The following is a 13,178-nucleotide window of genomic DNA, read 5'->3' on the forward strand; positions in this document are numbered from 1 at the left end:
TAGAAAATAGAATATTAGATGTTTAAGTGAAAGAAAAGGATGGAAAAGGGGCAAAAATGAGGAGATCAATCAGATAATCGTGAACACTTCTCATTTCTCCCGCAGATGTCAAAGGTCACTGAAGGAGCTCAACGTCCACTCCTGCCCCTGAACTCATCACCAACCTGCTGCAGCTCCCACGTCCTCCTGCAGGTGTCGCTCTCTGTCGTCTTTTCACAGACCCCGTGTGGAAGCAGTTTCTACGTTTTATTGCATCTGATCAGCTACAACAAGCCCATTTATCAAAAATACATGAGCCTGATTAATGCAGAAGCGACGGTTGCTCGGTCGGTCGGTCGGTCGGTGGGGGGGGGAAACTTCCACTCCCTCACCTCCTTCCCATCACAACTCCTTCACATTTCCTTCAGATTGAGAGATTGGAAGATGAAGCTGCCGGCTGCTGGGTGTGATGCTGCCTGCACCAGAGCAGACTCTGTTTGTGAGGTCAGCTCCGGATCAAACAGGTGTTCTCAGAAAACAACCCCAATCCCAACACCACCATATCTTTTTATTGACATTGTAAGGACCATTAACGTTGTTGTTCTGGACTATAAAAGGCTGTAAGAGGATCAATGATGGTTCTACATTGTACAAAACAACCGGATATATACATCAGAGTGAGACTTTAAGTTAAATGAGGGGGTGTTGGAGGCAGCCCTGCAGATAAAAGAGGCTTCTTCTGGAGCTTACAGGGGTTACAACCTGCGTATAGATCCTCCCAGGTGCTGCTGGGAGTCCCCACAGGAACGTATAGGGGGGCTGCAGTGATGTGTAGCAACAGCCGCCCCTGATGTAAGTCATGAAACAGCACACCGGTGCAGCTCGGGGGGGCTGCAGGAGAGGAGAGAGGGGGGGTGTGTGCGTGGCTGCAACATGCCTGCGCCTCTGCACCGCAACCCGAGCAGCCGTGCCAACGTCCGGCGGCGCCGCAATCAAACTTTTCTGTACCATTTTTTCACGTCACCTGGGCGCGAGACATAAATTTCTGGCATCCTATGCAAATGTATGCTGACGTAAAAGATCATGTGGTTTTTGTCGTCGATCCCCCCTATGAGCAACGAGGAGGGTTTTTTTTTTTTTTTTTTTTTTTTCCTCCTCTCTACTGTTGTCTTTAGGTTAGCTATGCTACAATCTTTACTGTACCCAGCGCTAGCTATATGCGCCCCGCACCGCACCACTCTGGATATCTGGGAATAAAAATCAACTTCCAGGCTTGTTTGTCGCACCCTGCACGCAGAGACCCGCACACAGGTAGGACACACGGGAAACTTCTTATTTATTCAACTCCTGGAGGGAAATTTCCACCAAAAGTGACCGCAAAAGTGAAGTTATTAAAGCGGCTTGGACGAGAAGCGGAGCCCCGGCTGCCTGTGCTGCCTGTGCTGCCCCGGCTGGCTGCTCTCTGCCCGGGCTGGCTGGCTGCTGCTAGCGCCCCCCCACCACCAACCCACCCACCCCCTCCATCACAGCCTCTCTGAGGGGGGAATCACCTTGCTATCACCCGGCAGAAGCTCCACGGCAGACAAACTAAGAATTACAGCAGTTTCGATGCCTTCGCTGTCGGATAACTTTAGAGAGAGAGCTGCTGTTTATTTCAGGAGAGTTGTCAGACCACTGAATGTCATCCGGTTGGGGGTTTGTTTTTTTTTTTTTTTGGTAGCCAACTTTTCCCCCTCCTCTCCTCCACCTCCTCCTCCTCCTCCTCCACCTCCTCCTCCACCCCCGGTGAAAGTGCACATAATACATTTATTAGCCAGCGGAGCTAGCCGTTAGCCTCGTTAGCCGCTGCCAATGACGGGCAGCCCCGGGTGAAGCTAAGCGCTTTAGCTTTAGCCTTCTCCCCGCACACAGCGGCTCGAAACGTGGCTGCCCGTCTCTGGATGTTGTGCTTTCATGTCGGGAAATGCATTTGTTTTGGCTCTCTCTCTCTCTCCTTCTCTTCCCCCTCTTATTCCTCTCCCCCCCCCCCTGCTCCTCTGCTCCTCCCGGTGTGTGTGTGTTTCTCCGGCGGGGACTCGGGGACGGTTGTAGGGGAGTGACAGTTAGTAGGTGTCGGTTCAAGTGTTGCTGTTTGCCCGCTGTATGCGCGGTTCAAACGGGGCTAGCTAGCAGACAGCCAGTCTGGCTGGTCGGGTCATCTGAGGTGAAGCTGCTGTATAGAAACAGACTGGCTGCCCTTTTTTTTTAAAAAAGGCTTTAAACTGATTTTATTGACACAGAAATTGAGCGGTAGATGAAATGGTTGTTCGGGTTTTTAAACTTCTTTGTGTGTGTTTTAAAAACAAAAAAAAAACCCCGTTAGAGTCGCTTTTTCTGGCTGTTTTTGTGTCGATCCGGACGGTTGGTGTTAACAGTTTAATGCTCAAACCAACGGTCGCTTTGTGATTTATAGTTTTTCAAAATAAAAACGGAGATAATATAAAGTTTGTTGGTTGATGTTATTTTAAACTCGTTTAATGTGAAATACAAACTGCCGTAGGTTGGATCAGAGAGGGACTGGTTGCCTGTTTGGGTGAACAGACGTTGACTTCATGCCAGTTAATGGCAGACTGGTTTTCCACTGGTTTTTATGTAGAAACAGGCTGCCAGTATGTACAGTATTCTGGGTTTAAACTGGTTTATTTAAGGAACAGTCAGTTTGTTAAAATAATGTTGAACTGGTTTTCCACTGGTTTTTATGTAGAAACAGGCTGCCAGTATGTACAGTATTCTGGGTTTAAACTGGTTTATTTAAGGAACAGTCAGTTAAAATAATGTTGAACTGGTTTTATACTGGTTTTTATGTAGAAACAGGCTGCCAGTATGTACAGTATTCTGGGTTTAAACTGGTTTATTTAAGGAACAGTCAGTTAAAATAATGTTGAACTGGTTTTCCACTGGTTTTTATGTAGAAACAGGCTGCCAGTATGTACAGTATTCTGGGTTTAAACTGGTTTATTTAAGGAACAGTCAGTTAAAATAATGTTGAACTGGTTTTATACTGGTTTTTATGTAGAAACAGGCTGCCAGTATGTACAGTATTCTGGGTTTAAACTGGTTTATTTAAGGAACAGTCAGTTAAAATATTGTTGAACTGGTTTTATACTGGTTTTTATGTAGAAACAGGCTGTCAGTATGTACAGTATTCTGGGTTTAAACTGGTTTATTTAAGGAACAGTCAGTTAAAATAATGTTGAACTGGTTTTGTACTGGTTTTTATGTAGAAACAGGCTGCCAGTATGTACAGTATTCTGGGTTTAAACTGGTTTATTTAAGGAACAGTCAGTTAGTTGGACTGGTTTGTGTTGAAAATAGACTGTTAGTATGTATAATATTCTGGTTTTTATACTGGTTTATAAAGAAACAGTCAGTTACATTAATGTTGAACTGGTTTTATACTGGTGGCATGTAGAAACAGGCTGCCAGTATGTTACAGTATTCTGGGTTTAAACTGGTTTATAAAGGGAACAGACTGTCAGTGTGTGGTGGTTTTAACTGGTTCGTATGGAAACCAGTCTGTGTGTGTAGGCTGATTTTATCGATTTAAAGCAGTTTTTATATAAACTGGCTGTTTATATTAATACTGGGTGATTATACTGGATGAACTGGTTTCAGTGTTGGGCAGTAACTCAGTACTAACTAGTAGTGTAACTAATTACTAATACATTTCAGCAATAATATTACAGTCACTGATCTGAAATCCAACAATCAGTTACTGTTGGCAGGTAAAGTAATGAGTGAATAAATAACCTGTTTCTGAGTAACCAGCCCCACACTGACTGGTTTTAATTTCTACAGTTTATACAACTATTATTTAAATATTTGAAGTTTGAAGAGGAAGCGGTGATAGAGTTGCACAATAATAATCAATATATAAACCTTATTAATACTGTGGTATAAATCTTGGGTCCTACCACCCGGCACTAGTTTCTATTGTGTGCTGACCCAGATTGTGCACAAGAAAATGTGTGTTTCTAAACAGTTTGTGTGTACAGCAGCATGAGTACATAATATGTGTGTTTTCTTACAGTTCTGCTCATGATTAAACTTTTCCCTTTTCCAAATTCATCCGGTTCCTTCTCAGTATGTTCCCCGACCTAATTCTCTACCCAAATCTCGTTACATAAAGTCATGAATAATTAGGCGTGCCTTCGCGAGCCGGTTCGGGCCATATGCAGCGACGTGGTGGCGCACACACCAACAAACCCCGGTGACCTGTGACCCCCTTGGGGGGGGGGCGGCCGGGATGATATTGTCAAGACAAAAGGGAAAGATCCTTTTTGTTTTTGTGCTTTCCCTCCGCTGTCCTTCCTCGTGTGACTGTGCAGTTGGAGTCTGAAGGACGTGCAGAGGGGGAGATTTCTGTCGGGCTCAGACGAACAGGTGTGTAAACTGAATTTGGGCAGGTTTTACCCTCCACCACATCCCTGACAGTGTGACTGAAGTGTGTCTTGGCTCTTGGAAGAGCACTGGAGAGGCTCATATTTTGGCAGCAGCTCCTCCTCTTCCTCTTTCCCTCTATACTGCCCGGTGACAGCGTTAACATTCACCTCCTCCCAGCCGCCGCCGCCGCCGCACTGTATGGCTCCTTTTTTTTTGAAAGTGTGTCAGATTTTTTAATATTATCTCCCTCTCGCCTGTTCTGCTTCATAATCACATTTCCGTTTCCATTGACCGACTTTTTTTGTCTCATATTTTGCCGCTATTGTATCGCCGCCGTGTCAGGCTTTTTAATCCTATGATATGGATGCAGGGATCAGTCAGTCATGCTGCCAGTCTCCGAATCAGAGCGTGCTCACTCGCTCTCTCTCTGGCTGCTACTTATTTGTCACAAACGCCAACACACACACACACACACAGCTCTCGTGCGCTTTCCCTTCCTCGCTTGGAGACTTCTACACACACTCACACACACAACACACACACACACACACACACACACACACACAGACTTTCGCTTTTCCTCTTCCTGCTCTGACACGCTGCTATTTCTTTGACACACAGTCACACACTCACACACATTTTGCCGGTTCCTAGGAAGTGCAGCTGTGATTTGTTGTTGCCACCTGACCTGTCACCCCAATCCACAACAGCCCCCCCCCACACACACACACACACACACTCTCTGCAGCCGTAGCGAGCTTTTATTTCACCGTTTAGACTGTTCACATCGTTGGTTTTTATCGCTGAAGATTGCAGCTCGACGCATGTTTTTTTTATTATTTGTGGCGATTGAAATGGACCCCATTCTGGGTTTGTGTTGCCCGCGATGGCATTCAGTCATGAGGGTTTATGACAGCTATACGAGCCGGAACAAACACACACACACACACACACTCATGCACACACTATCACAAACTGCTATTTATTTCACACACACACACATACACACACACACACACACACACACACACACACACACACACACATGCAGAAAGCATGCATGACAGCTGCATCTTGCACACGCACATATTCAGACCCCCCCTCCCCTCCACTCCTTTTTTTTGCTTTTATTTCACACACACTCACACACATGTATTTTCAGTGCTTTATGAAATAGTGAGAGGCTGTGTGTGTGTGTGTGTGTGTCTGTGTGGGGGTGTGTGTTTTGGAAAGAGAGTACAAGCGAGCCAGGTTGTGCGTGAGTGAGTGAAGTGCCAGTGATTTTTTTTGTGTGTGTGTGTGTGTGTGGTGAGTCACTGGAGAGCATGGGCTGGTCAGAGCACTTGTGTGTGTGTGTGTGTGTGTGTGTGTGTGTGTGTGTGTGTGTCATAGTGTCCACCCTGCCTCTCTGCTGGAGCTCTTCACGAGAAACTCACACACACACACACACACACACACACTGACTATTGGATCTGCACGGCTGCTGTTGGACTAAACCCACCTTCCACGTCGACTCGGAGGGTTTGGGGGCGAAGTTAGTGTGAACATGAACACCAGGGATCCCCACTCGACCAGATTTAACTCCTCCAGACGTAAAAAGAAAGAGAAAAAAGAAGCTCTCGTTCTGGTGTTGGATCAGCTTTAATATTTCGGAGCTCTCGGTTCCTCGTTGCTGTCTCTCTCTGAAGGACATTATGCAGTTCACGCTTTCTTTCTGCATTTGGAAAAATCTGCAGAAATGAATATGGTTTCAGTGCGCACCATGAAATCAATTTTTTAAGTTATGTGCTAATAATCTGCACCAGTATTTGTTCATGCTGTGAAAAGGCTTTTACCCATGTACGGTAATTTTTTACAGCTTGGACTCCAGAACATTCCTCTCCTCCTCTAAAGTTTCGGTTATTCATTTCAAATATAATTAGCTGTTTTCCTGTTACACCCTATTCTTCAAAATTGGCAATTTCATCTTTATTAACAACAAACTTCACATAGCAGCTCGTAAAAAGCGGATATTAAAACTATATTTTTACAATCTTTAAGCATCTTTTGAAGGACCAGCGTATTGGATTTTGTGCCGTCGAGTGGTGAAGCTGCAGATTGCGACCGACTGAATACCCCTCGCCAACTACAGTGGCGGGAAAGGCCCTATCTGGAGCCAGAGTTTTGGTTTGTCCGTTGGTTTGTCGGTCCAACGTGATGGACTCCGCCGCAAGAGGACCCGCTCCCTCTGTAGATGGTCAAGGCTGATTCAACATCGATTGAGTATCGATATATGTCGACCGATATTTTTTTGTGGGCTGCCACCTACAATAACAAACAACAACAACCGGAAAAAAAAACAATTAAACAATAAATTTAATGATTGACTAAATTTAAGGAACCTCGAAGTGGACCGGTTACAGAAATGAAAACATCCTTAAGGAAGAATTCACCAGTTAAAGTTAAACAGTTATAATGTACGACACAGCTCTGTCTGTCTCATTTCATCTTTTTTATTATTTTTCGGACACTATTTTCTGTCCCTAGCACAGGAAGATGACGTCCACATCCTTAATCCCGCCAATCACTGACACCAACCACTAAAACAATCTGAGATGTGGTCAGTGACGGTCAGTCGTATGAAACTCGACATACATCTGTCATCATCTGCGTCTCAATAATCCTCCAGAAGTTCACTTTTCATCTACAGGACAACTTTGAAATTCTCCTTCTGGTTAATTAGCTCATTGAATACAGTGTTCTCAGACACCTGTTAAATCCCTGAAAATCTATTTATCCATTTATTTATTTGCCTCTTCTATTTCACATTTGGTTTCCGTATCAGCAAATAAAAGAGCCACGATCGAGTAATCAGAGCATCTGTATTTGTTATTAATAGGGTTGACTGATACTAATATATGGCAGCCGATAGAGTGGGTTATTGAGCTGGAATGAAAATAAGTTTGTAAGTTTCTACACCGATATGACAATGTGAAGGTACTCAGAAGGCTGCTTTCTTAAACAAATAACTCTATAAAGAATAGTTAAGTTAAATATGATATAATGTAACATATAGGCTACATTGTCAAGCAGTTTAGAAATGAACGCTCAGAAAATAAAGAACAAATACAAATAAAATAAATAACTAAAAGTCTTTATCCATCATATACTGGAATAAAATGTTTTCATATTGCTGCATACCAGATTACGTATACACCCATACTGATGTGGCTGCAACAGAGCAATAATAATAATAATATTGGCCAACCAATGTATCGGTCAGACAGTCAGTCAGTTATTAAGAACTGGATGTCATTCATCACCCATATCTGATGTGATTCCTTCTGTGTAATGATATTTAATGACTTTTGTTGTATAATTAATCATATAAACCCATTTATGCATATGGGAAATATCACCTGAATCCATCTTAATTACAAAATATGGATTTTGATCACATTAGCGTGGAAACATTGTGTATAACAAGAGGAATATTAATGGTAATAGAGTCTGAGCGTCCTGTGACCTGCTTGTTGCTTCAGAGGGTTTTCCACTCTGCCAAGAATAACTGGGGGAAACACTGTTGTTTGAAATATTTTGGCAGGAGGAGGCTAAATTTTAGGATATTGAATACTGGCACAAAACAGCAGCTTCGGTCCAAAAATATCAGACTTCTTTGAAAAAACGTGCATGGGTCAAACCAGAAAACAGGGAACATAACTCAAGTTCACTGTACATCCTAATGTGCTTAAAAACGTGCTCAAACTTAAAAACAATGACAGAAAAAAAATCAAATACACAAAATGCAAATGAGTCATTTTGGCAGATGAGATAAAACAAGCTGGGTTGTGGTTGTGTGCCTGTCAGCTGAGACTAATTAATATTAATGTAACATGCAAATAAAACAGTAAGACTTCTGTCGTCTGCAGGAAGAGAGGTATGGACAGCTCGTCTTCATCCAGCGCCGCAGGGAGCCACATGACTGATAAACAAACAGTAAACGTGTCATCCTCAGTGCGATCAGTCTGTCTGGATACTGTACGTCACCTTGGTTTCTGAGCCCGTAACTGTAGTTTCCCCTCTGGGCCAATCAGCTTAACATCGATCTGTACATCAGTCCCGCCCACAGCTTCATCAGCGGCAGCAAACAGCACAGTGGGAGGTCACGTGATGTGAGAGGGTCAGATGCAAACACACATTTGGCAGATTAGAAAATAAAATATATAATCAACGGGAACGTCTGGGAACGGGTCACTGCTCCATTCAAGGGGAATATAAAGAATATAAGGCATACAAGAAGTTATGTTACATAGAAGTAATTTAGTTATTAAGAATATGAGAAATATGTAGATTAATAAATGGGGTCTTTTAGGGGTTTAACCGCTCTACTAACTAAAGTATTTTAATCAGTTTCCGTTCTCCTCAGAGGTCAACGTCTCAGTGAACTTCATTTGCATTTTGTTTGTAAAGCAGATCAACTTACTGTAGCTCCTGTGTACTGAGATTAAAGACTTACTGAGATTTTACTTAACAATCCCAATCATTGCATGTAGGGCTGCAGCTAACAGTTAGTGGATTATTTTCTCAAGTAATCAGTTTATAATTTGCTTAATAAAATGTTAAATATTTATAATATTAATTCATTAAATGCTGAAGATATTAGATCTAATTGTACCTTTCAATGGCTCTTGATGTCTCAGTTTGGCTGCTAAGCTAAAGTTAAAGTTAAAGTCTGAATTAAAATCACAACCTTCAGATATTGATATAAATTCCTTAAAATGGTTAAAACGATTATGTATGACTACTGTTGACTCTCTGCTAGTGTTAGCTGTCTGGTAGCTACAGTTCACTTGCTGCTATAATATCAAAACAACACAGAGTGGTGTTTCTTGGCGTTATGATACATCTTTAGCCGAGCGTACAGACACAGACACCGTTAGCAGCCAACAGTTCGATATTTCGGCTAACGAGAAAAATGTTAACTGACTATATGGCTGCATCATATTCGGTAATAATCAACCAATTGTCTTTCCTAAAAAATTCCAGTAATTATAATTATTATATATTTCGCAGAACTTTCTGAAAAACGCTATAAAACGTGGTTCGGTTTTATGTCATATGACAAAGAAAATCATTTCATTTTTGGTATTTTTTCTTTTAAAAAAACTGAATTATTAATTGACTGATTAATAATATCTGATAAGAAGTGTTGGTTCTGTCGTTGATTTTCTGGAGGACAGCTGGTCACAGGGAGCTCTCAGTTACAGGACACTTAGGTTTTAAAGGGGCCACTGTTGTAATGTAAAAAATACTGCAGGTCTCTGATGGAGGAGAAAAAAATAAAAGATCACCTGAATTTCCTTCCTAAAATATATTCAGTCCCCACACTGTCATTTTGACTTAATTTACTGAATGTCCTTTAAAAAAAGTAGTAGGATTTGTTTTATGCCATCAATCATCCGGTGAAAGTAGGTGTCACTTTTTTCCCCCCAGATATTTCACATTCAGAGCGAAACACTTCAAAAACAGATGCTGCGTTTGTTATCGCTGCTTATGTTATTTAGATTTCTTTCCCCTTAAATCTCCAAGAAGTCATTTTTATTCATGAAGGGAGAAAAGAATGCTTATTTTCTCATTAAAGTCTGTGTGTGTGTGTGTGTGTGTGTGTGTGTGTGTGTGTGTGTGTTTCTCAATTACTCAACACATGAGTGACCAGCAGCACTGATGGGCTCATCAGACAAAAAAATGTCTTAGATTAGCTCCCCCCTTTCCTCCTGAACTGTGATTCGTTGAAGAACCCCCTCCCCTCGTGTCTGGATCGTTAATTTGAACCTTGTTCCAAACCCTCATTTATCCAGAAAAAGCTTACTGAGCACGGTTCCCCCTCTTTTTTTCATCAGCGTCCTCATTGATATTCATATGTTTCCTCATGTTCACACCTGGGGGCCGCCCCGATAACACCACAGGCCCCGTCTCGTAGTAAACTCCACCGGGAGGGGACGCTGCCCTGCTCGAGAGAACTTCAGACGTAAGGCAGAAGAGACGATACTCATTCACGTATTTTTCCGGGTATTTCCAGATTTTGGCCAGCTGGTCCACAGTTGGAAACGAGCGCTTTCCAGTCGGGATGCTTGTTTCTACGACTCCTCCGCTGAGCTGCCTCACACCACTGAGACAAAGTGGAAAACTCAGCTGCTGCCACTAATGCAAAGGTTAACAGCGTGGTAAGAAAACAATAAATGTATATATACGCTGTACTGTGAGATAGAGCTGCACAGTTAATCAGATTCTTATTGAAATCGCAATATGGCCAGGTGCAGTATCCAAATCGCAGGGGCTGCAGTTTTTAGATAAAGTAATACAATGAGTGACAAACAGCTTTATAATGAAGTACTGCAGAGATCTTCTGGCTTACAAATCGTGTTCTTCAGATGTTTTTTTAGTACTACATAACTTAACAAATGTCACCTCATCATGATTTTAATAGATTTTTCAGTGAAAGTGAAAATTGTGATGCAAAAATGATCATTCACACTAGAATCACGTGGCAGTATGATCAGTTTTTCCCATATCGTGCAGACCATATAAATCTGTCTATACTGTCGCTATCACTTAAATATCTCTGTATGCCTTTTCAATTGATTCTTCCCAGAAAATCTATCCGGTATATTGGTAACTATACTGAGAATCTTTATCAATATCGCTCTCTCCTACCACACAGTACTGTGAGAAAAAGGACTATTTTCTCTAATTTTTAAAGGTCCCGTGTGTAATATTTAGAGGATCCATTAGTACAAATTGAATATAATATTCAGAGGTATGTTTTTATTACTGTATAATCACCTGACCATAAGAATTGGTTGTGTTCTCGTTACGTTAGAACGATGCAATGGGACGCCTTCCTTGGAGTCCGCCATGTTTCTACAGTACGGACAAACCAAACACTGACTGTAGAGCGGGACTCATTCCCAGGTAGAGCTGGGTATCTTTTAAAAACTGTTGATACCAATACCTTGACTACGCTACCGGTTCCTGAACAATACTTTAGTCAATCCCAAATGTATAAAAACTAATCTTAAGGGTTCAATTGCTCACTTCAAAGGAGGAAGCTGTTCAAAGACCTGGGAGCCAGGTCGTCAGATACAGACGCGAGTGGTGTTCAGTTAGTTGCAATCACCGCTAGATGCCACTAAATCCTTCACACCGGTCCTTTAAGGCAATCAGATTTCCTCCAAACAGCTTTTCAATCAGCATATCAGCATATAGTTTGGCGTATTTTGAAGAGCGGGTCGCCCACTAATCAGAAAAATTGGCAGTTCGATCCCCAACCTCCTTCCCCTGCATCTCAAAGTGTCCTGAAGGTACTGAACCCCAGGTTGCTCCAGATGCAGTGAATGTGTCAGAATTAGTATCTTTTGTTTCTGATGAGCAGTTGGCACCTTGCTTGGCAACCTCTGCCGTCAGTGTATGAATGTGTGTGAATAAATGTGACGTGTCGTGTAAAGTGCTTTTAGTGGTCAGGAGACTCGAAGGGAGCTCTGTAAGTGCAGTCCATTTATATTTCCATTTAAAAACACTTAATACACAATTTTGTGATAATTGTAGGTTCATATCGTTGTCTGTTGAGTATCTACTGGACTATTAGTCAAAAGAAAACAAACAGTTGGGAAGACATCACTTTGGGCTCCTGAAGACTGACTGGTAAAACATTCATTGATAATGAAAATATTCTTTATTTGCTGTTACTGATTTCACTTTTAGCTGAGTTTTAGTAAATCTAGTCTAAATAACTTTTGGGTTTCTGAAGTCATTTGTTTTAGCTTTGCCTGTTTCACATAATGCTTGAACAGTTAGTTGATTAATCGATTTTGTTGTTAACTATTAAATTAATCACCAGCCATTGAGCCATTCTCAGATGTGAATATTTTCTGATTTCGTTTGTCCTCTATGACACTAAACTGCATATCTTTGAGTTGTGGCTGAGACGAAACATTTGAGGACGTCACATTGGGAAACAGTGACCAATATTTTTCAGCCTTTTTTGACATTTAAAGGACCAAACAACTGATCGATTAACCAGCAAACAGATTAATCTAGGAAAATAATTGCTAGTTGCAGCCCTACATTTAAGAACTATCTGACCTATAAAATGTAAAAAAGTAATTGAGTATTAAAGATCTTCAGCAGATTACCGAGTCTGATCATTAGCCTATTCATTTTCCAATTATATAACATTCAAAGGACTATTATCCTTCATAAGGCATTATGCAGCAAACATGTGGGCCTTTTATTACCTGGTAAACAACTTGAATGAAAATTTCTACATCAAATGTAATAAATAAATTCATCTTTCAACTGCAGTTTTTCTTTGATTCATTTGCAGTTTGTTGGCGGTCAGGTCACAGTGGTTCAACTGGCACTTTTTATTTCACAGACTAGTTTTGTCGTAAGCTGGTGGGAATTAGAAATGAACCCTAGATAATAATGATTATAATAATAGCAATAGTAATAATAAATGGCCTATGTTCGACATATTTCATAATATTCTACTCTTTCTTCAATTCGAAACTGCAGAGCAAAACCTGGACACAAACCTTTTTTGGCATCTGATGTGAGAGCTATTACTTTAATAACATTATAATTACATATCATTACTCAACTAACCATATTAGATTCAATTATATGATACACGGTGTACCAAAACATCAGGAGCAGCTGTTCTTCGTATGACACAGAGTGAAACAGGTGAACAGATGTTTTTTATTGACTCCTGAATTCTCCTCAAACCTGCAGGGAGA

At 41.5% G+C, this 13,178-nt stretch overlaps 1 protein-coding gene across 1 annotated transcript in view; it reads left to right on the forward strand.

Annotated features, from left to right (window-relative positions):
• Positions 1-922: 922 nt before the first annotated feature.
• LOC127357975 (zinc fingers and homeoboxes protein 2) overlaps positions 923-13,178 on the forward strand; it is a 122,691-nt gene continuing 110,435 nt past the window's right edge. The window contains exon 1 of the mRNA XM_051390691.1: positions 923-1,290. The gene's annotated coding sequence lies outside the window, so the exon portion shown is untranslated. The remainder of the gene's footprint in view (positions 1,291-13,178) is intronic.

The sequence above is a fragment of the Dicentrarchus labrax genome, unplaced genomic scaffold, assembly GCF_905237075.1.
Source record: "Dicentrarchus labrax unplaced genomic scaffold, dlabrax2021, whole genome shotgun sequence".
NCBI lineage: Eukaryota > Metazoa > Chordata > Actinopteri > Moronidae > Dicentrarchus > Dicentrarchus labrax.